Source organism: Chrysemys picta, chromosome 5 (assembly GCF_011386835.1).
Source record: "Chrysemys picta bellii isolate R12L10 chromosome 5, ASM1138683v2, whole genome shotgun sequence".
NCBI classification, from domain to species: Eukaryota; Metazoa; Chordata; order Testudines; family Emydidae; genus Chrysemys; species Chrysemys picta.
The window spans coordinates 113,964,287-113,986,202 of NC_088795.1; the positions used below are offsets into that span (position 1 = coordinate 113,964,287).

General features: G+C 44.2%; 1 protein-coding gene and 1 pseudogene across 1 annotated transcript in view; one reads left to right on the forward strand and one right to left on the reverse strand.

Annotated features, from left to right (window-relative positions):
- C1QTNF7 (C1q and TNF related 7) overlaps positions 1–21,916 on the reverse strand; it is a 92,962-nt gene that overhangs the window by 51,547 nt on the left and 19,499 nt on the right. The gene's annotated exons all lie outside the window — the stretch shown is intronic.
- Positions 11,853–12,002, forward strand: LOC112059832 (U2 spliceosomal RNA; annotated as a pseudogene).

Consider the following 21,916-nt stretch of genomic DNA (forward strand, 5'->3'; position numbering starts at 1 on the left):
AAAAATCAATAGCTATAAGCTTTGAGTAGAAAGAAGATCCATGCTCTTTGAGGGAAGATAATAATAAAATAATGGGCAAATGGTATTAAAACGTGCCAGATCAGTTCCTCATTTTAAATGTTAGTCTTTCAGTTGCCTGTTCAGTGAGATTTGTCTTCCAGCATACAATATAATATAAATAAAGGAGTAAGGAAAACCCCATTTCTGTAATAGTAATTGTTTTTATAAGCAAGAACCTATTCTGACCCTCCCTTTATATCTTTACTGTCTGCTACTTCCTTTGGTGCTGAACAACTCACCCGTTTTAGCCTCAATCCTACAAACCCTAACTCATGGTAATAATTCTTAAAGGTGAAACATGCCACTGAAGTTGTTCTCGTAGCCACTGATTTTCTTTATTTTCATTCACTATGTTTGGTATATTTGATTCTTAAAGTGATCCCTCTGGTGATAGTTTATCCAAGAGCAAGAGGGGGTCACATCAGTATCTTTATTCATCCTTGACATTAGAGGCACTTTCCCCTTTGATGTGAGAAGGGAAGTCTCTTTAAGCTAGCATTCTGATATCTTGTTTCACATAGCTACCACTCTGGTAGGGCACATAAGTAGAAGAGATGATATAGCAATGAAGCCTATAGGATAAATGTATTTAGTTGTGAAGTACCTGGTACATTTTTAGTATACACACACACACACACACAAAATCACAAGAAGAACATTAAACTACAAAATTATTATACATGACATTTATTCATCTTTTCAGGGTTTTGGAAAAATCAATCAAAATTACAATTCTCATCTAAAAGTAGAAGGCAGAGCTCCTGCATTCACTGTACTGTAGAACTGATCAAAAAAGGAAAAACAGTTTGACAAAGATTTTCAAAAATGTTAACAAAACTTTTTCAAATGTTGATATGTTTGTTTTTTGGTGTTTTCCGCCTTTTCATGTTACCAGTGAATACAACAGAATTAATGATACCCCAGGGTCTTTCCTCCCACTTGTTTTCCCTTTTGACGCTCTGTAACTTTTCCAAAGTTGAGGAAGTTTTGATAAACTACAGAATAGCAAAAGAAAAGAAATGAAAAAAGAAAGAACAGCTGGTCCTCATTTATTCTACTGTATTCAGTGGCAAAAAAGAGAAAGGGGAAAAACAAAAACAAAACCCAAAATTTCAAAACATCAACATTTCAAAATTTCTGGTTTTAATGAAAAAATAGAATTTTTTAAAAAAACTGGAAGCTTTTTATGGACATTTCCAGTTTCAGAAAAAGATCATGTTTTGTTGAGAAAAAAATTAAAATGAAAAATTACGAGGAGCTCAATCGTCCAGTACCTGACATGACTTTAAATGCTGTCAAAGGGTCTCCACAACTTTCTAAACATTTTAAATTTGGATTGTAAAGGTCTTCTTTGAAGTTTAGTCATGGTCTCTTTTTTATTTGTAAACTTTATTGAAGACATTAAAACACAGGCACAACTTCAAAGCCTGGTTTATTTGTAATTGAGATTCCTTTTCCAGTTGTAGCTGGCTATTGAACAATGATATATTGAGTTGAATGAGAGAAGAGTTCTCACTCCCCAATGTAGTTTCCATTTATATCCACTTCCTCTCTTAAATTGTGTACATTTTGGGTTTTAAGAGTCTCCTCATTTTAACCCTTCCCCTTTCATCTTTTTCCAGTGCTTCTCTCTTTCCCGTCTTATCTGCCTACTGGTTTTAAAAAGCAAAATGCAATAATTCACTGAATGTGTGTGTTGAAATGCAAATATATTTAAAACTGTTGGCTTTTTAGTCTAATCAATACTTCTTAAGCTAGGAGGTTACTTTAAAACTGGCATGGATACAAATAACTATCTCAACACAGGAAAATCATCTCAGATGGTCCTGGGTTCAAGTTGCCCACTAAGAAGTGGGCTTATACCCAGCAGTGGCACCGCAGTGGTGCAGTAGAGGGATGAGACAAACAAACCACTGTCCTTTTCTATTGACTACTGAGGTAGAAATTGAAGGGCCAGGTTTTCAAATGGTGTAAATCAGCCTAATTCCTTTGAGATAAATAGAGTTACACCAGCTAAGAATCTGACCCAAAGGTCCTCTGGCACTTTTCAAGAAGAGTAGGTGATAAACATAATACTCCTGATAACCTTATTGCCTTATAGGACAAGTCTTTGTATTACCAAACCTGCCACACTTCCCAAGTCCTGGGATAATTCCATTACTGATCAATTCATCATCCATGCTTTCATTAACTCTCACAGGGATTATTGCAAATCCTCTTTCCATGTGCTCCCACCGCGCATCTCCATTCTCTACACTCCAGTTATATTGCCTATCCTGCTATCTTCCTTCTTAGACATACAAAGAAGTACGCCACCATCATCCCTATCCTCAAATTACTCCGCTGACTGCCGTTCATTTCAGGATCCAGTTCAAATGTTCCTACCTTGTTTTTCACTTTTCATGGGCTAGCCCTATATTACCCAATGGATCTTGTTTCAGATCTCCCCTTCACTCCCCTAGCTCTGCTCTCACTCCTCTCAGCCCCTTCACCTAGTCTTGCCACTGCTACTGCAAGAGCCTTCTCTTCTGCAGCTCCTGACATCTAGAACAGTCTTCCTGAGTCACTCTGCCTCAGACTCTTCCTCTTTATTAAGGTCTGGTCTACACTAGAAAGTGAGGTTGATCCAGATTCGTCATTCAGGAGCATGAAAGATCCACACTCCTGAACATTCCAGTTAAGGTGACCTAAACCCTGGAGTAGATAGGACTAGGCTGACAGAAGAATTCTTCCATGGACCTATCTACCACCTCTTGGGGTAGAGAACCTCTCCCGTCAGCCTAGGTAGTGTTGAAAGTTAAGTGCTGCAGTGGTGCAGCTTCAGTGCTGCAACTGTGCCGCTGTAGTGTTTCAAGTGTACACAAGCCCTCAGTCATCCACAAACATATCTTTTCTACCTTGTTCATGCATTTTAATTTAACTGTGCTATTATTTTTCATTCAGCTTCATAGGTGTATTTTTATTTACTTTTAGTACGTAGAGTGTTTGAGATGTAGTTTGCATGAACAAAACAGGACTGCTTACCAATTCAGGTTTCAGGAACTTACCCTAATGTTGTAGTATGCTGGCTTTAACATCCAGTGAAGTTTGTGTGCTAGTACTGAGTGCCAATTGCTTGTTTAGACAGTCGCTGTACTAGCACTTATCCAATACCTTGTAAAGCACTTTGAGATTCTCAGAATAAAGCACTATTGAAAACCAAATCCGATTCTGTTCTATAATTACATTTTCAGTACAAATATCTGGAGCACATAACCAGTTTCAGAGCCAGTTAGCCACAAGTGCGCTTCTATTGCTAATCCAAGGATTCTGCTTTTAGTAAAGAGAAATGATTCAGTGTGCAGTGCACCTTAAGCACGTGCGCACATGCTGTTAGTTTGTTCCCAGTACTCAAGTCCGCATCAGCCATAACACAGCTGTGTAAGCTGAAAAAAGCATTCTGCAGGCTTTGTTTTGTATCATAGAATCATAGAATATCAGAGTTGGAAGGGACCTCAAGAGGTCATCTAGTCCAACCCCCTGCTCAAAGCAGGACCAATTCCCAGCTAAATCATCCCAGCCAGGGCTTGGTCAAGCCGGGCCTTACAAACCTCCAAAGAAGGAGACTCCACCACCTCCCTAGGTAACGCATTCCAGTGTTTCACCACCCTCCTAGTGAAATAGTTTTTCCTGATATCCAACCTGGACCTCCCCCACTGCAACTTGAGACCATTGCTCCTTGTTCTGTCATCTGCCACCACTGAGAACAGCCTAGCTCCATCCTCTTTGGAACCCCCCTTCAGGTAGTTGAAGGCTGCTATCAAATCCCCCCCTCATTCTTCTCTTCTGGAGACTAAACAATCCCAGTTCCCTCAGCCTCTCCTCATAAGTCATGTGCTCCAGACCCCTAATCATTTTTGTTGTCCTCCGCTGGACTCTTTCCAATTTTTCCACATCCTTCTTGTAGTGTGGGGACCAAAACTGGACACAGTATTCCAGATGAGGCCTCACCAATGTTGAATAAAGGGGAACGATCACATTCCTCGATCTGCTGGCAATGCCCCTACTTATACAGCCCAAAATGCCGTTAGCCTTCTTGGCAACAAGAGCACACTGTTGACTCATATCCAGCTTCTCGTCCACTGTGACCCCTAGGTCCTTTTCTGCAGAACTGCTACCTAGCCATTCGGTCCCTAGTCTGTAGCAGTGCATGGGATTCTTCCGTCCTAAGTGCAGGACTCTGCACTTGTCCTTGTTGAACCTCATCAGGTTTTTTTCGGCCCAATCCTCTAATTTGTCTAGGTCCCTCTGTATCCGATCCCTACCCTCTAGTGTATCTACCACGCCTCCTAGTTTAGTGTCATCTGCAAACTTGCTGAGAGTGCAGTCCACACCATCCTCCAGATCATTAATAAAGATATTAAACAAAACCGGCCCCAGGACCGACCCTTGGGGCACTCCGCTTGAAACCGGCTGCCAACTAGACATGGAGCCATTGATCACTACCCGTTGAGCCCGATGATCTAGCCAGCTTTCTACCCACCTTACAGTCCATTCATCCAGCCCATACTTCTTTAACTTGGCGGCAAGAATACTGTGGGAGACCGTATCAAAAGCTTTGCTAAAGTCAAGGAATAACACATCCACTGCTTTCCCCTCATCCACAGAGCCAGTTATCTCATCATAGAAGGCAATTAGGTTAGTCAGGCACGACTTCCCCTTCGTGAATCCATGCTGACTGTTCCTGATCACTTTCCTCTCCTCTAAATGTTTCATAATTGATTCCTTGAGGACCTGCTCCATGATTTTTCCAGGGACTGAGGTGAGGCTGACTGGCCTGTAGTTCCCCGGATCCTCCTTCTTCCCTTTTTTAAAGATGGGCACTACATTAGCCTTTTTCCAGTCATCTGGGACCTCCCCCGATCGCCATGAGTTTTAAAAAATAATGGCTAATGGCTCTGCAATCTCACCCGCCAACTCCTTTAGCACCCTCAGATGCAGCGCATCCGGCCCCATGGACTTGTGCACGTCCAGTTTTTCTAAATAGTCCCGAACCACTTCTTTCTCCACAGAGGGCTGGTCACCTTCTCCCCAGGCTGTACTGCCCAGTGCAGCAATCTGGGAGCTGACCTTGTGCGTGAAGACAGAGGCAAAAAAATCATTGAGTACATTAGCTTTTTCCTCATCCTCGGTCACTAGGTTGCCTCCCTCATTCAGTAAGGGACCCACACTTTCCTTGATTTTCTTCTTCTTGCTAACATACCTGTAGAAACCCTTCTTGTTACTCTTAACATCTCTTGCTATTGTACATGATTGTCCCACTGTAGGAGCAGTATGCTGTGTTGTTGTAGCCATGTCGGTTCCAGGGTATTAGAGAGACATGGTGGGTGAGGTAATATCTTTTATCGGACCAACTTCTGTTGGTAGGGGAAACAAGCTTTCAGGCTTACACAGAGTTCTTCTTCAGGTCTGGGTAGGAGCAGTAGACAGTAGTCTGCATGTTATTGCTATGTTTAAGAGACAACTGTTTTACTAAGTATTATATGTGCATTCACAGATTTGTCAAGATTGCAGGTGGGTTCTTACAGCTACAGTATTTTTGATTGTCCTCTGGTAACATCGTGATGACTCTAGAGACCATTGGTCAAATACTCAGAAGTGAAGCAAAGTCTGAGTGAAAGGAAGAAAAATGCACTGAAGTACAGCAGGGCTGGGGGAAGGCATCCTCAACCTCACAGTTACTGCAGAGCCCAGAATGTGCAGAGCTGTCACATAGGCATTTTCCATAGCTTGAGCCTTAGGCCTGGTCTACACTACGGGTTTAGGTCGACTTTAGCAGCGTTAAATCGAATTAAGCCTGGACACGTCCACACGACGAAGCCCTTTCTTTCGACCTAAAGGGTCCTTTAAACCGGTTTCTTTACACCACCTCCGACGAGGGGATTAGCGATAAAATCGGCCTTTGCGGGTCGGAATTGGGGTAGTGTGGATGGAATTCAACGTTATTGGCCTCCGGGAGCTATCCCACAGTGCTTCACTGTGACCGCTCTGGACAGCACTCTCAACTCAGATGCACTGACCAGGTAGACAGGAAAAGACCCGCGAACGTTTGAATTTCATTTCCTGTTTGCTCAGCGTGGAGAGCACAGGTGACCACGCAGAGCTCATCAGCACAGGTAACCGTGATGGAGTCCCAGGATCGCAAAAGAGCTCCAGCATGGACCGAACGGGAGGTACGGGATCTGCTCACTATACGGGGAGATGAATCAGTGCTAGCTGAACTCCGTATCAGTAAAAGAAATGGCAAAGTATTAGAAAAGGTCTCCAAGGCCATGAAGGACCGAGGCCATAACAGGGACACACAGCAGTGCCGCGTGAAAATTAAGGAGCTACGGCAAGCTTACCACAAAGCCAGAGAAGCAAACGGAAGGTCCGGGGCAGAGCCGCAAACTTGCCGCTTCTACGCGGAGCTGCATGCCATTCTAGGGGGTGCAGCCACCACTACCCCAACCGTGTGCTATGACTCCGTCAATGGAGAAACACACAGGGAAGACGGTTCGGGGAACGAGGAAGATGAGGATGGAGGTACTGTAGGTAGCTCACAGCAGCAAGGAAGCGGAGAAACCGGTTTCCCCAACAGCCAGGATGTGTTTGTGACCCTGGACCTGGAACCAGTAACCCCCGAACTCACCCAAGACCCTCAGGGCACACAGGAGACCTCTGGTGAGTGTACCTTTGTAAATATTTGTAAACATTACACATGGTTTAAAAGCAAGCGTGTTTAATGATTAATTTGCCCTGCAATCGCGGCCAGTACATCTACTGGAAAAGTCTGTTAACGTGTATGGGGATGGAGCGGAAATCCTCCAGGGACATCTCCAGAAAGCTCTCCTTCATGAACTCCAGGCCAGTAGCACATAGTCTGGAATCATTGCATAACAAAGCATGGCAGCCTATGGTCCCGGTGTTTGCTGGCATGCAGACAATATCCATTCCTTATCTCTTTGTTATCCTCAGGAGAGTGATATCATTCACGGTCACCTGGTTGAAATGGGGTGATTTTATTAAGGGGACATTCAGAGGTGCCCGTTCCTGCTCTTCTGAACAGAAATGTTCCCCGCTGTTAACCACGTGGTGGGGGGAGGGGTGAAGTGATCATCCCAGAGAATCGGGTGTGTGTGTGTGTGGGGTGGTTTACTTGGGTTTGTGCCGCATGTTAACCGGGAAACCGCAGCCCCTCCTTTTACATTGAAAACCCATTTTAAATGGCCAACCCAATTCATCCTTGATATGGGAAATGCGCTGCTGTTTGAAAACTTTCCCGCATGTTAAGAAGGTTAAAAAAGCCAAAACACTGTGGCCTACCATGGCTGCCTGCAAGCCAAAATATGTTGCCTGGGACACTGCGTGAGTGATCTCTCATACCAAACTGGCAGGCAGAGGAAAAATGCGACCTTGTAATGAAAGAGTGTACCCATTGTTCTCTAAAATGTGTCTTTTTTAACCACCTCTCCCTTCTCCTCCACCAGCTGCAAATGTTTCTCCTTCGCAGAGGCTAGTGAACATTAGAAAGAGAAAACGTAGGACGCGGGATGATATGGTCACGGAGCTGCAGATGTCCTCCCACGCTGATAGAGCACAGCAGAATGCGTGGAGGCAGTCAATGTCGGACATGAGAAAAGCACAATATGAACGAGAGGAGAGGTGGCAGGCTGAATGGCGGGATCAAAAGAGCAAGTGGCGGGCTGAAGACGATAGGTGGCGTCAGCTTGCAGACAGACGGCAAGAGTCAATGCTCCGTCTGCTGGAGCATCAAACTGATATGCTCCAGCGTATGGTTGAGCTGCAGGAAAGGCAGCAGGAGCAGAGACCGCCGCTACAGCCCCTGTTTAACCAACAGCCCTCCTCCCCAAGTTCCATAGCCTCCTCACCCAGACGCCCAAGAACACGGTGGGGGGGCCTCCAGCCACCCAGTCACTCCACCCCAGATGATCGCCCAAGCATCAGAAGGCTGGCCTTCAATAAGAGTTAAAGTTTTAAAATGCAGTGTGTCCTTTTCCATCCCTCCTCCCCCACCCATCCCAGGCTACCTTGGCAATTATCCCCCTACTTCTGTGAGGAACTAATAAAGAATGCATGAATGTGAAATAACAATGACTTTATTGCCTCTGCAAGCGGTGCTCGAATTGGGGAGGGGAGGGTGGGGTGGGGTGGTTGGTTTACAGGGAAGTAGAGTGAACCGGGTCGGGGGGGGGCGTTGGAGGGTTCACAAAGGAGAAACAAACAGAAGTTTCACACAGTAGCCTGGCCAGTCACAAAACTTGTTTTCAAAGCTTCTCTGATGCGCACTGCGCCCTGCTGTGCTCCTCTAACCACTCTGGTGTCTGGCTGCGCGTAATCAGCGGCCAGGCGAGTTGCCTCAACCTCCCACCCCACCATAAATGTCTCCCCCTTACTCTCACAGATATTGTGGAGCGCACAGCAAGCAGCAATAACAATGGGGATATTCTTTTCTCTGAGGTCTGAGCGAGTCAGTAAGCTGCGCCAGCGCGCTTTTAAACGTCCAAATGCACATTCCACCACCATTCGGCACTTGCTCAGCCTGTAGTTGAACAGGTCCTGACTACTGTCCAGGCTGCCTGTGTACGGCTTCATGAGCCATGGCATTAAGGGGTAGGCTGGGTCCCCAAGGATCACGATAGGCATTTCAACATCCCCAACGGTTACTTTCTGGTCCGGGAAGAAAGTCCCTTCCTCCAGCTTTCGAAACAGACCAGAGTTCCTGAAGACGCGAGCATCATGTACCTTTCCTGGCCATCCCACGTTGATGTTGGTGAAACGTCCCTTGTGATCCACCAGGGCTTGCAGCAGCTTTGAAAAGTACCCCTTGCGGTTTACGTAGTCGGTGGCTTGGTGCTCCGGTGCCAAGATAGGGATATGGGTTCCGTCTATGGCCCCACCACAGTTTGGGAATCCCATTTCAGCAAAACCATCCACTATTGCCTGCATGTTGCCCAGAGTCACTACCCTTGATATCACCAGGTCTTTCATTGCCCTGGCAAATTGGATCACAGCAGCCCCCACCGTAGATTTGCCCACTCCAAATTGATTCCCGACTGACCGGTAGCTGTCTGGCGTTGCAAGCTTCCACAGGGCTATCGCCACTCGCTTCTCAACTGTGAGGGCTGCTCTCATCTTGGTATCCTGGTGTTTCAGGGCAGGGGAAAGCAAGTCACAAAGTTCCATGAAAGTGGCCTTACGCATGCGAAAGTTTCGCAGCCACTGGGAATCGTCCCATACCTGCAGCACGATGCGGTCCCACCAGTCTGTGCTTGTTTCCCGGGCCCAGAATCGGCGTTCCACGGCATTAACCTGCCCCAGTGACACCATGATTTCCACATTGCTGGGGCCTGTGCCTTGTGAGAGGTCTATGTCCATGTCAATTTCCTCATCACTCTCTTCGCCACGCTGCAATCGCCTCCTCGGCTGGTCCGGGTTTCGCCTTGGCATGTCCTGGCTCTGCATATACTCCAGGACAATGCGCGTGGTGTTCATAGTGCTCATAATTGCCGCAGTGATCTGAGCGGGCTCCATGATCCCAGTGCTAACTATGGCGCCTGGTCAGAAAAAAGGCGTGAAACTAGTATCTGACGGACCAGGAGAAGGAGGGAGGGCGGGAGGGAGGGAGGGCCGAGTAACGACATGGCGAACAGGTACAGGTACAGGGAATTAAAATCAAGAAAGGTGGCTGTGCATCAGGGAGAAACACAAACAACTGTCACACAGAATGGTCCCCCCAAAGATTAAACTTAAAACCCTGTGCTTAGCAGGCCGTTGATTTCATGGAGGAAGGGGAAGCAAATGAATACAGAACAAATCTATTTTTTACATCTTAAGCTGGCAGCCGATGGTGCAGCATGACTGATAGCCTCTGCAGTATGATGACGACAGGATACCAATCATAATATACCATCTTCTACCAAAAGGCAAGGGGCTGCTGCTGTGTAGCAATGCAGCCCCACGTCTGCCAGCACCCAGATCGCCCTCGGCCTCTTCTGGGTGCTCAGCAGACAATACTGGGCAATTGGCAGAAAATAGTATACTACGACTGATAGCCATCATCATCGAGACAGTAGCATGTCTGCCCAGGTGTCCATGATTGACAGCCACTGCAGTATGACGACGACGGATACCAGTCGTAATATACCATCTTCTACCAAAGGGCAAGGGGCTGGTGCAATGCAGCCCTACGGCTGCCAGCCCCACGGCTATTAGTCATGCTACACCGTCTACCGCCAAAAGGCAGTTAGCAGCTGCTGCTGTGTAGCAATGCAGTCCCACGTCTGCCGGCACCAGAGGACATATGGTGACGGTGAGCTCAGCTGAGCTGAGCGGGCTCCATGCTTGCCGTGGTATGTTGTCTGCACAGGTGACCCAGGTAAAAAGGCGCGAATCTATTGTCTGCCGTTGCTGTGATGGAGGGGGAGGGGCCTGACGACATGTACCCAGAACCTCCGGCGACACTGTTTTGCATCATCTGGGCATTGGGATCTCAACCCAGAATTCCAATGGGGGGCGGAGACTGCGGGAACTGTGTGCAATGCTTCGGAAGTCGACGCTAGGTCCATGATCCCAGTGCTAGCTATGGCGCCTGGTCTGAAAAAAGGCGCGAAACTAGTATCTGACGGACTAGGGGAAGGAGGGAGGGCGGGTTGAGTGACGACATGGCGTAGAGGTACAGGGAATTAAAATCAAGAAAGGTGGCTGTGCATCAGGGAGAAACACAAAGAACTGTCACACACAATGGTCCCCCCAAAGATTAAACTGAAAACCCTGAGCTTAGCAGGCCGTTGATTTGACGGAGGGAGGGGAAGCAAATGATAACAGAGCAAATCTATTTTTTACATCTTAAGACGACGGTGCAGCGTGACTGATAGCCCTCGGCATCTTTCTCGGTGCTTGGCAGCAAATACTGGGCGCTTGGCAGTTAGTGTATTACGATGGCCTTCAGGCCTATTGCACGATCTGCTGCTCAGGGAAGACTCTGCTAATGTGCGATGATCCAACTTGTAATAGGACGGTTACCAGTCGTAATACACCATCTACTGCCAAAAGGCAAGGGGCTGGTGCAATGCAGCCCCACGGCTGCCAGCCCCACGGCTGCCAGCACCCAGATCGCCGATGAAGGCTACCAGTCTACTGCACCGTCTACCGCCAAAAGGCAGTTAGCTGCTGCTGCTGCTGTGTAGCAATGCAGTCCCACGTCTGCCGGCACCCAGATGACATATGGTGACGGTGAGCTGAGCAGGCTCCATGCTTGCCGTGGTATGTTGTCTGCACAGGTAACCCAGGTAAAAAGGCGCGAATCTATTGTGTGCCATTGCTCTGACGGAGGGGGAGGGGCCTGATGACATGTACCCAGAACCTCCCGCGACACTGTTTTGCATCATCCGGGCATTGGGATCTCAACCCAGAATTCCAATGGGCGGCGGAGACTGCGGGAACTGTGGGATAGCTGTGGGATAGCTACCCATAGTGCAATGCTCCGGAAGTCGACGCTAGCCTTGGTACTGTGGACGCGGTCCGCCGACTAGAGCACTTAGAGCATTTTATGTGGGGACACACACAATTGGCTGTATACAACCGATTTCTATAAAACCGGCTTCTATAAATTCGAACTAATTTCGTAGTGTAGACATACCCTTAGAGTCTCCCATACAGGTTATGACTTGGCTTCTCAGCTGAGTGAAATTGTGCCACTTCTACTGGAATCTGGTCTTATATAGGATCAGAACCTTGCTCAGGATTTGGTTATATCTTAGTATCTGATATTTATAGAGGAAAACAAAACAACACCTTTTATTAAATGGATTTTTGAAACAGGGAGCTGGAATAGGAGCTTGCTCCATCCACTCCATGCATCAACCTTGTATTGCAGTGCTTCCAGGAAAGGTGCACCTCCCATCTGGGAGAATATTCTGGTTAAAAGAAAGTGAAAAAAATTGTTGTGTTACTGTCTTGTTTGTAATGTTAGTATATTTCTTCTTATTGTAGGTTAGTTATTTGTATTTTGTATTTGTATTTTGTTCTTAGTGGAGTCGCTGGGGTGGGGGAGAGCTGCTTTTCTTAATTTTACTTTACTGTTATTTATAAGCCATTTAAATGACTCTTTTCTTAGTCTATTCTATGTAGGTGCTCCCACTGCTCTCATTAGTGTACCTTCCAAAAGTGTGTGGTTTGGATCACTCTTTCATCTGTGTCATCTTGAGAAAATGTCACTGTTTTAGATTAGGGAATAGTTTCTGTAAATGTTTCCCCCAGATTAGGAATAGTTTATAGGAGCAGAAGAGGAGGAAGGTTTAAAATACTTTCCTCATGGATTGTATTTTCTAAATGGACAACCTACCCTAAATTCTCAATTACTGAGGGACAATCTTCACTCATTGCTATATTTCCACATTCAACTCTCTGTATAACTTTTCATGAGTGATGTACCCGAATACTTTGGATGCTAATATCTAAACTGTATTCTTAAATTTATTCACCTAAATTTGGGTGTACGTGATTATGCACTATATGTATCTTATGACTTTAAAAACAAACTTTGTATTTGTGCATAATTTAAGCACTATATCCAGATGTACAGACACTCTTTTCTTAACCTGTATACTAACTAATTTTTTAACATTAGCTTTAATAAAAAAAATAAATCTGATATTTATAGAGGAAAACAAAACAAAACCTTTTGTTACTCTCGCTCATTAATGTTGACCACTTGAGTAAACAAAGAATAAAAGGTACTCAAATGACAATCAGCAGTGCCTTTTCTATAAGCCTCTATTTCTGAGCCCTGGTCTACACTATAAACTTATGTTGATATAACTTCATTGCTCAGCAGTCTGGATTTTCCACGGTCCTGAGCACATAGTTATACCAACCTAACTGCTGGTGTAGACAGTGCTATGTTGACGGGAAGGCTTTTCTCATCAACATAGCTACCGCCTGTTAGGGAAGTGGATTACTTATGCTGATGGGAGAAGCTCTCCCGTTGGGCGTAGGTATCATCTCCACTAAGTGCTAATGCTGCACTGCTGCAGCACTTTGAAATAATAAGCCTTGCACATAGGTTTCTCTAATAACCAGAATTCTTATCCTTTTTTAATTCTTCTTTTCATTTTAGAATATACAAGCTATATTTTTGTTCAGATATACATATCAAGTTTGACTTGGATGAAAGGGTAGTTTAAGGTTAGTGCTGGCTGCTACTGTCTTGACGCATTCCCTAATTGCAATGTTAAATGCTGATGAAATGTTAAACACTTGAGATAACAGTTTTAGTGACTGACTCATTTGTTGTAAAGAAAACACATTATCTTTCAGTACCAACAATTCATTATCAAATTAGAAACTGGAGTATCATGTTTTGTGGTGCAAATGGAATACTTCAAAGATGAATTGACCATTATGGAAAGATACAAACAATTCCCTTGGAGGAAGAATTTTGGCACTCTATCAAGCTTCTGTTACACACACAGAACCCCAAGTGACTTCAGTAGGAATTTAGGCATGCCAGAAATGTAGGATCACGGTCTATGAGACTAGTATGTGACCAGGTGCCTACATGGGCCCCACGGAGAATGCCACACTCAGGGCAGACTGCAAGAAATAGGGCAGACAATCCCCAAAACTAGTGGTTTATTCTATAATTAAATTCACAAAGTCAGTAACAAAAGAGCTTTTGTAGTACCACACTGGTTAACAAGAAGCCAAAGACAGTCCTCTTTAGCCATTCCAGTCATTGGCTCCCATCTAGACAACCAAGTCTAATATAGTGTGAGAGGTTTCAGAGTAACAGCCGTGTTAGTCTGTATCCGCAAAAAGAAGAACAGGAGTACTTGTGGCACCTTAGAGACTAACAAATTTGTTAGTCTCTAAGGTGCCACAAGTACTCCTGTTCTTCTTTTTAATATAGTGTGAGGTTACTGAAAACCTGATTCACCATATTTAAGGTTCACCAATCCCAAAGTATCAGACACTTATCCCCAGGTCAATATGAATCTCAGATCTTACCCAAATATCACATTGTCAGTCAATCCTTAATAACTAAATCTAAGATTTATAAAAAAAAGGAAGGAAGAAAGAAGAGAGTTATAAATGGTTAAGAGATCAATATACATACAGCTGTGTGTAAAGTCCATAGGTCAGTTTCATAGCAGAGATGGTCAGGCTGCTGATTTGTAAAAAGTCTTTCTAGAATCAATTCAAAGGGTTATAGTCCACTAGGCAGTTCAGGTGTAGAGTCTGTTAGAGAATTCCAGGGTAATCCAGGTATCTACCTGAAGACCTCAGTCCTATGGCTTAAACCTTTCCTGTTAAAGTTTAAGCAGCCCTGAGATGAAAGGACCAGGCCTGAGGCTTCTCTTTTATAGCTCTTCTACCAGGCTGACAAGCCCCCTCACAGAAATTGTCATACCAGGGCTTTCCTCCAAGGAGGAATAGGCCATGCAGATAGCTTACAGACCATTGCTTTGATGTTAATCTTCTATTTCCTATGCACACACAGGTAAACTGGCTACACTTATTTACATAAGGCAATTAACTGGTCCTCCATTATAACAGAGATAGTTAAACTGAAGACAATGTAGATAAAATTATTAGTTTTCTGCAATATGTCACATATTTGATTTTAAGGTTAACTGGACATAGACACATATATAATATAAGGCAATTAAGACTTGAAAGGGAATTAGCATCTAAAAGCTAATTGGGTTACATTGGTACACTTCTAACAAGACACAGGTAAACAGACAAATAGACTTTGCAGTTACTCTCTGATTCTTATCAATACAAAGTGAATGAGTTGGAGATTGCTAGCCTAATTAACATTTCTTTGATACCTATTTCATATGTGGATTGTCTTGATTATAATTGTATTGTCTCTTGTTAAGTTGTTGTGGCTCATACACAGGTTGGCTGGTCTGTCAGTGTGACAGCTATGTATAATTTGTATCATAAAACAAAGTGTAGTTGCTATTTCTGATAATAGTTGCAAAATATTACAGTGTGGAAAATAAAAGTTATGTCTGTGAAATGATGTGTGAGGCTAAACAAATGATATATTGTGTAGAGGTCAATTTGAAATGGGCAGATATTATGCAAGCTAGAAAATATTTGGGCTCAGAAGGGAAATAACAACTAGAGGTGGAATTTTCAAAAGCAAGCCACCATGGCTGCCTACGATTGCATGTAGCCGATCTGCGACTGCTAGTAGCAAATATCACCAATGACCGATGATGGGACACGAGATGGGGAGGGCTATAAGTTGCTATAGAAAATTATTTCCCAGGTGTATGGCTGGTGGGTCTTGCCGACATGATCAGGGTCCAAGTGATCACCATATTTGGGGTTGGGAAGGAATTTTCCCCCGGGAACAGATTGGCAGAGACCCTGTGGTTTTTTTTTCTTTGCCTTCCTCTGCAACATGGGGCCGGGGTTACTTGCAGGTTTAAACTAGAGTTAATGGTGGATTTTCTGTGACTTGAAGTCTTTTAGTCATGATTTGAGGACTTCAGTAACTCACCCAGAGGTTAGGGGTCTATTACAGGTGTGTGTGGGCGAGGTAGGTTCTGTGATCTGCAATGTGCAGGAGGTCAGACTAGATGATCACAATGGTCCCTTCTGGCCTCAGAGTCTAGTAATCTAAGGTACTTTTGAAAATCACATCCTATAATTTATCTTTAATGGTGCAACTACAACAGTATGGTACACTATAAGGTAGAAACAATAGAAACTGTGAGGTATGGTTTCATTGTCACATGTGATGACTGAGCCAGTAATACTGACACATTTATTCCTGTGGATGTAAAAATACATGGCAGGGAAATATCATTTGAAAAATATGTTTCTTAATATTATACAATTGTTATGTTTCACAAAAATTTTGGCCTGCCATCTATTTAAGGTACATGTATGCTCATCATTAGCACAGTATCTGAACACCAACCTTTGTAATATATCTATCCTCACAATACCCATTGAGGTAGGGAAGTGCTGCTATTATCCCATTTTATAGATGAGGAATGGAGGAACAGAGAGACTAAATTACTTGTCCAAGATGACACCGGCAGTCTGTGGCGGAGCAAGCAATTGAGTCTCAGGCTAGCACCCTAGCACTGAGGCGATCTTCATCTCCTAAATGCAGTTGTGTACTTGAGATAATGATAGCTAGATTGCAAGTTACCCTACTTCTACAATTCATTTCTGAGGAGAAAAATAGCCACTTGTAAGATACTAGCATTGGAACAGGTTCCAGAGCTGAACCCTAAAAGGGAAAAAAATGAAGATACTTGCAGCATTCACTCAGACTGCACTATGTGCTGCTAATTATGCTGCTGCTGCTGTACACATGCCAGGCAGCTGGATTATGGATCACTCCTTGAATGATTCCCTTTAAAATACCGCCTTTCCAACCAATTGAAAAATCAATTAATAAAAAATGGTGGAGGAAAACATGAAAGATCACAATCAATTGCATTTGATAGTGAGAATCAATGTTATAGTTACCCCAAAATTGCATTATGGTAAATGTCACTAGCTAGCTTAGCTTGCGGTTCTGGAATAGTAAACACAAGACATCTGGAATCTATTTTTGTTTTCAAATTCAAACTGTAACTGAAAAGCAGATCCTGTGAAGCAATGAAGGACAAAGCAAAGACGACAAGACAGTCTACAGAGCTAAAATCTGAGCCTGCTAGTGCCTTAGATGCATGACCCTGGTACTCTGGCCTCACTGTTTAGCTTCTACTGAGCGACAGTATTTTGTGCTCTAGCCAAGACCTACAAATGATGTGGAACAAGACAATCAGCTCACTGGGGCAAAAATACAGGGGGAAAGAAAAAAAATTACAGCCCTGCTTAGAGGACCAGCCCTGGCTCACTTTGCCTCACATGACACTCCAGTTTGGTTTTCTTTTTTCACACCCCTGTAGAAGGCCAGTAAGATAAAGCACCATCTTGAAAATGTGCCAGAATGTGTCCTCTTAGGTGGGCCAGGCTAAGTATTTCCAGGCTGACGCTGTTCAAATGCTCTGTTTTAATGGATGAATTAGTGAATAATGGGCAGGGTCTGTGTGGCCTCACATTCATAGTGGTGCTTGAAATTACACTTCAGTGCAAAAGAATTTTCTTCTGAATAAAGCAGGGCCAATATGGCTTTTTTAAAACGTATAGTACACAATGAACTATCTCTTCAATTTCTCACTCTCTAAAATCAAAGGCCAAATCTTCAGCTGGCATAAATTGGCACAGCTCCGTTGACTGTCGAGGTATACTGATTTACACCAGCTCAGTATGTAGCCCACAGTGTACCATGGCATTTACATTCTCTTTTTTATCATGTGGGAACCATCAGAATACTGCCCACAACCTGACAACTACTGTAGTTACATATCCACATCAAAGACAGTGTTTAGGCTCCATATCATGGCCACATGTGCTTTTAATATTTGGTTCTAAATGGTTCATTGAGCAGAACAATTTATGAACACCCACATGTATCAATAAAACGAATCTTAAAAACTAAAACTATGTACCAATAAAATATGTATGAATGGCCTGATTCTGCCCTTTGAAAAGTAGTCAGGGCTTCCTACTATGAGCTAGGAGTATGTAAAAATACTCACATGGATGAGCTATGAGCAGGCTTTAAACCAGGAGAGCTGCTCATCCCCCCAGTAAGGGTTTTTTCTTCTCCCAGTCAACAGACTCGGGTTTTAGTTACTACTGAGCAAGGCTGAGCAGGCTCCTTGGGAATTGGAAAATGAGCCTGTTTTACCTTGGTAATCAGCTTTCCATTGAATGACTAATGCAACTGAAGAGTCTACCTCAAAACATGGCATCTTCATTTTATCTCTAGATAGATAGATAAGCCCCTATTCTAGATATAACACCAACGGACCCCGGTTGTCAGCAGATGGGATTGAACCTGGGACCTCTGGAGCTAAATGTATGAGCCAAAAATCATATGGCTGTTAGCTAAGGCTGTAGCAGACTCGTTAATCTCTATGTGATCACGGTGCCACTACATGGAACAGAGCACCACACTCAGGAAGTGTGTGGGTTACACAGGTTCTAGACAACTTTTGCAAAGATTACAAATACAACCACAGAGAAGATAAAATCAGCAACCTCAGCTCATCAGCAACACTAAAAGGTAACCAGCCAGAAATAAAAATATCAACCCAAACAATACCCAGCTCACCCACAAATACCAGTGTCACAGGATCAGTGCTATACCCCAGCTTTTAAACAGTCTCTTCAAGGAAGCTTTTTCACTGTGCCAGGATCACAAAGGATTTCAATCTTCCATCAGGATAGGCCATCCTGCCTCACCACCTCTGAGAGAGTGACTATGGCTTCAGGTCTCCTGCTTCACACTGTGAGCTCTGCCCAGCAAGTCCAACTAAGATGGACTCCTAGTCAGAGACTTTTACATTCTTCAGGGACTAATGCACTTCAGCAAGGATTTTCAGAGACACCAGGCAGCATTATCAAAACAACAGGGTCTATTAGTCAACTGGAACACAGCATTGGAAGTCCTTAAGTTTGCACAGAGAAAGGTTAAGTCACAGACCATCTGGCTAAGCCACAGCAATCCACCAGCCAAGCTGCTGTGAACTCCATTTCAGGCTCTGTCTCTCTCTGATCCTGTCAGTGCCATGTGAGAGCAGCCAGCCTCTTCATCCCCTGCTTGTCATCTCTCTGGCCTCTGCTCAGCTTCCCAGCTGAGAAATGGGGGGAAAACCTCCTTCCTCTTAGTCATTGATTGCTAGGTGTCAATTATCTGATCATTGAGGTTTCCCTGGTCTCTGTGGGATACTGCATTGATATGGATCACTTTCAGCATGACCCATTATATATAAATCTATCCATGCAGTTCTGGTCACTCCATCTCAAAAAAGATGTATTAGAAATGGAATGGTACAGAAAAGGACAACAAAAATGATTAGGGGCATGGAATAGCTTCCATCTGAGAAGAGGTTAGAAAGATTGGGACTGCTCAGCTCAGACAAGAGACGAGTAAGGGGGGGATATAATAGAGAGCTATAAAATCATGAATGGTGTGGAGAAAATGAGTAGGGAAGAGTTATTTACCCCTTCACATAACACAAGAAGAGAAGGTTACTCACCCTGTGCAGCAACTGAGGTTCTTTGAGATGTGTGTCCCTGTGGTTGCTCCATTGTAGGTGCAGCAGTGCCCCCTGTGCAAGGGATCAGAGATCTTTACCAGCAGTGTCCGTAGGACCACACATGTGCACCTCCCCGCTCTCACAGGACATATATATAGCACTGTGCAGTCCGACTGGCCCCTGGTTCCTTCTCTGTCGCAGAGCTTATGTTTCAGCTCCAAAGTCCAGGGGAAGAGGGCAGGTAATGGTGCACATGTAGGGACACACATCTCGAAGAACCTCAGTTACTGCACAGGGTAAGTACCCTTCTCTTCTTTTTCGAGTGATGTCCCTATGGGTGCTCCATTGCAGGTGACTAGAAAGAAGTGCCCCTAATTGGAAGCCTGGGGCATTTACTGCAGATGATAGGACAGCTTGTCTTAGGAGAGTATCAGCTGCAGCGTCATGAGTGATGGCATAGTGATGGGCGAAAGTGTTCATTGATGCCCATGTGGCTGCTTTGCAAATGTCAGCAATGGGGACATGATTGAGAAAAGTAATGGAGATGGAGAACGAGCGGGTGGAATGTGCTCTAATTCCAGTAGGAGGTTGTCAATTGTGTAGTTGGTAGGACAAATGTATACACTGCGAGATCCACTTGGAAAGGCATTGCTTAGAGATGGCTGTGCCATGGATCTTTCAGCCACTGAAAGGAATAATCGTGGCGATTTTCTGAAAGGTTTAATTCTGTCCAGGTAGAAAGCTAATTGTCGGCTGATGTCCAGGGTGTGCAGAACTGCATCCTGTTGACTGCCCTTAGGCTTCAGAAAGAAGCAAGAAAGGTGGATAGGTTGATTGAGATGGAAAGGGGATGGTATCTTGGGTAAAAATTTAGGATGTGGATATAGCGTAACTTTGTCTTTATGAAAGTGTGTGTACAGGGGAGAGGCCATAAAGGCCCCAATTTCGTCAACCCATAGGGCAGAGGTTATAAGTGAACATAGGATCATGTTGCCATTGATTCGAATTGAGGTCTAGTAAGGGAGTATAGGATGAGGCCATGGTCCCAGGTCAGGGTTGGGTCCTGTATGTGAGGGTAAAGATTTTGGGGGCCCTTCAGGAAACGTTTCGTGAATGGGTGTGTGAGGACGGAGTGGCTGTCTATGTGGCAGTGGAAGGTCATGATGGCTGCCAAATGCACACAAATGGAACTGGTGGATAATCCCAATTGTTTAAGGTGTAAAATACAGTCCAGGATAAGTGGTAGTGGAGCGCTCATTGTGTTGACCTGATGGGAGGCGCACCAGCACTGGAATCTAGTCCAGTTGCAGAGGTCAGCGCGTCTAGTTGTGTCGCGTCTGCTATTCAAGAGTATCTGTTTAACTGCTTCCGAAGAGAGGGTATTCAGGGAACAAAGCTTTAGCTCCTTTTGAAATATGTGGGTTTTGATTAACTGTTTTGAAAGTACAGAATGAGAAAATGATACCATTTCTACGAAGCATATAACCGATCCTTCTAAATAGGGAGAACGGTCATGCATGTTTCTTTTGGGAAGGGGTGTCTAGTGGCTACAGCACAGCACTGAGGGTCAGGACTCCTGGATTCTTCTCTCAGCTCTGCAATTCACTCAGATCTCCTTTCTCTTCTCTTACCCCCTTCTGCTTCCTTTTTGCCTTTCTTGCTCTCCTACCTTTATTCCACTTGTATACTTGTTTTTTATGGGCGGCTGTTTGGCTTTTAATATAACAGAAAAAAGTTTAAATCAGATTCCTCTGTTTAGCGGAAAAGCAGAGGAGAATCAGGCCTCCCACTGTTCCAAAGCCCTGGGTATACTGCTCTGAGCAGCTGCGGTTTTTCAAAAGAAAAACAATTTTTAAGAGAGAAGTGCTGTTTTATCAGTACAATGTCTCACAGCTTTGCTCCTACTCTATTGTGGGGCTTGATTTTTCATGCCCTCAATAACTAGCTGAATTCCAAGTATTTTATTACAATTTATAACTAACACATACCTCAAAGGCCTAAAGGGCCAAACTTTCAAAACAGGTCATCTAAATTGTAGCTGCAATATTTGTTCATGCACCCATTGTACATGCAGAATGGGTAAATACATGAATGAGAGTGCCTGTTTCCATGTGCCAGTACCCATTTTGCACTTACAAATGTGATTTTTGCATGTCCACATATAGATTTTGTGAGTGAAATTTAGGGAGCCTGTCTACAAATATGCCCCCGAAAGAGGAAAAGTCTCAGACGCAGGAGACAGAGCCAGAGGAAGTAGAAATGTAAAAGAGACTTTCAGCTTTCATTTAAAAAAAGGAAGTTTCCTTTCCTTTTGTGCTGACAGCTTTGAAATCCTGTACACAGGGCAATAGGGTTAAAAGGAACAAGCAGACTTCACTTCTGCAGCCAGATAGATGACCTAAGATGACTCCTCCCTTGCTGCCCCAAGTTTCATGTAAAGGAGTCAAATACCTTTGAGGGGTTTGTCCCAAAGACTCATTTTCCTAGCCTCCCCCAAGTCCTCAGGCTGGCCCTTGGGTGTGACAATGGTAAATGAATAAATGTTTTAAAATAGCTATTAACTTTTTAGGCCAAATTCTGTCCAAGACTTCAGTGGGACACGATGGTTGTAAATGAGGACAGAATTTGCTCCTCCCTCACAACCTGCCCAGGGCTCTAGTTTAAAGAAAGCATTGTCAGCCACGTATGAC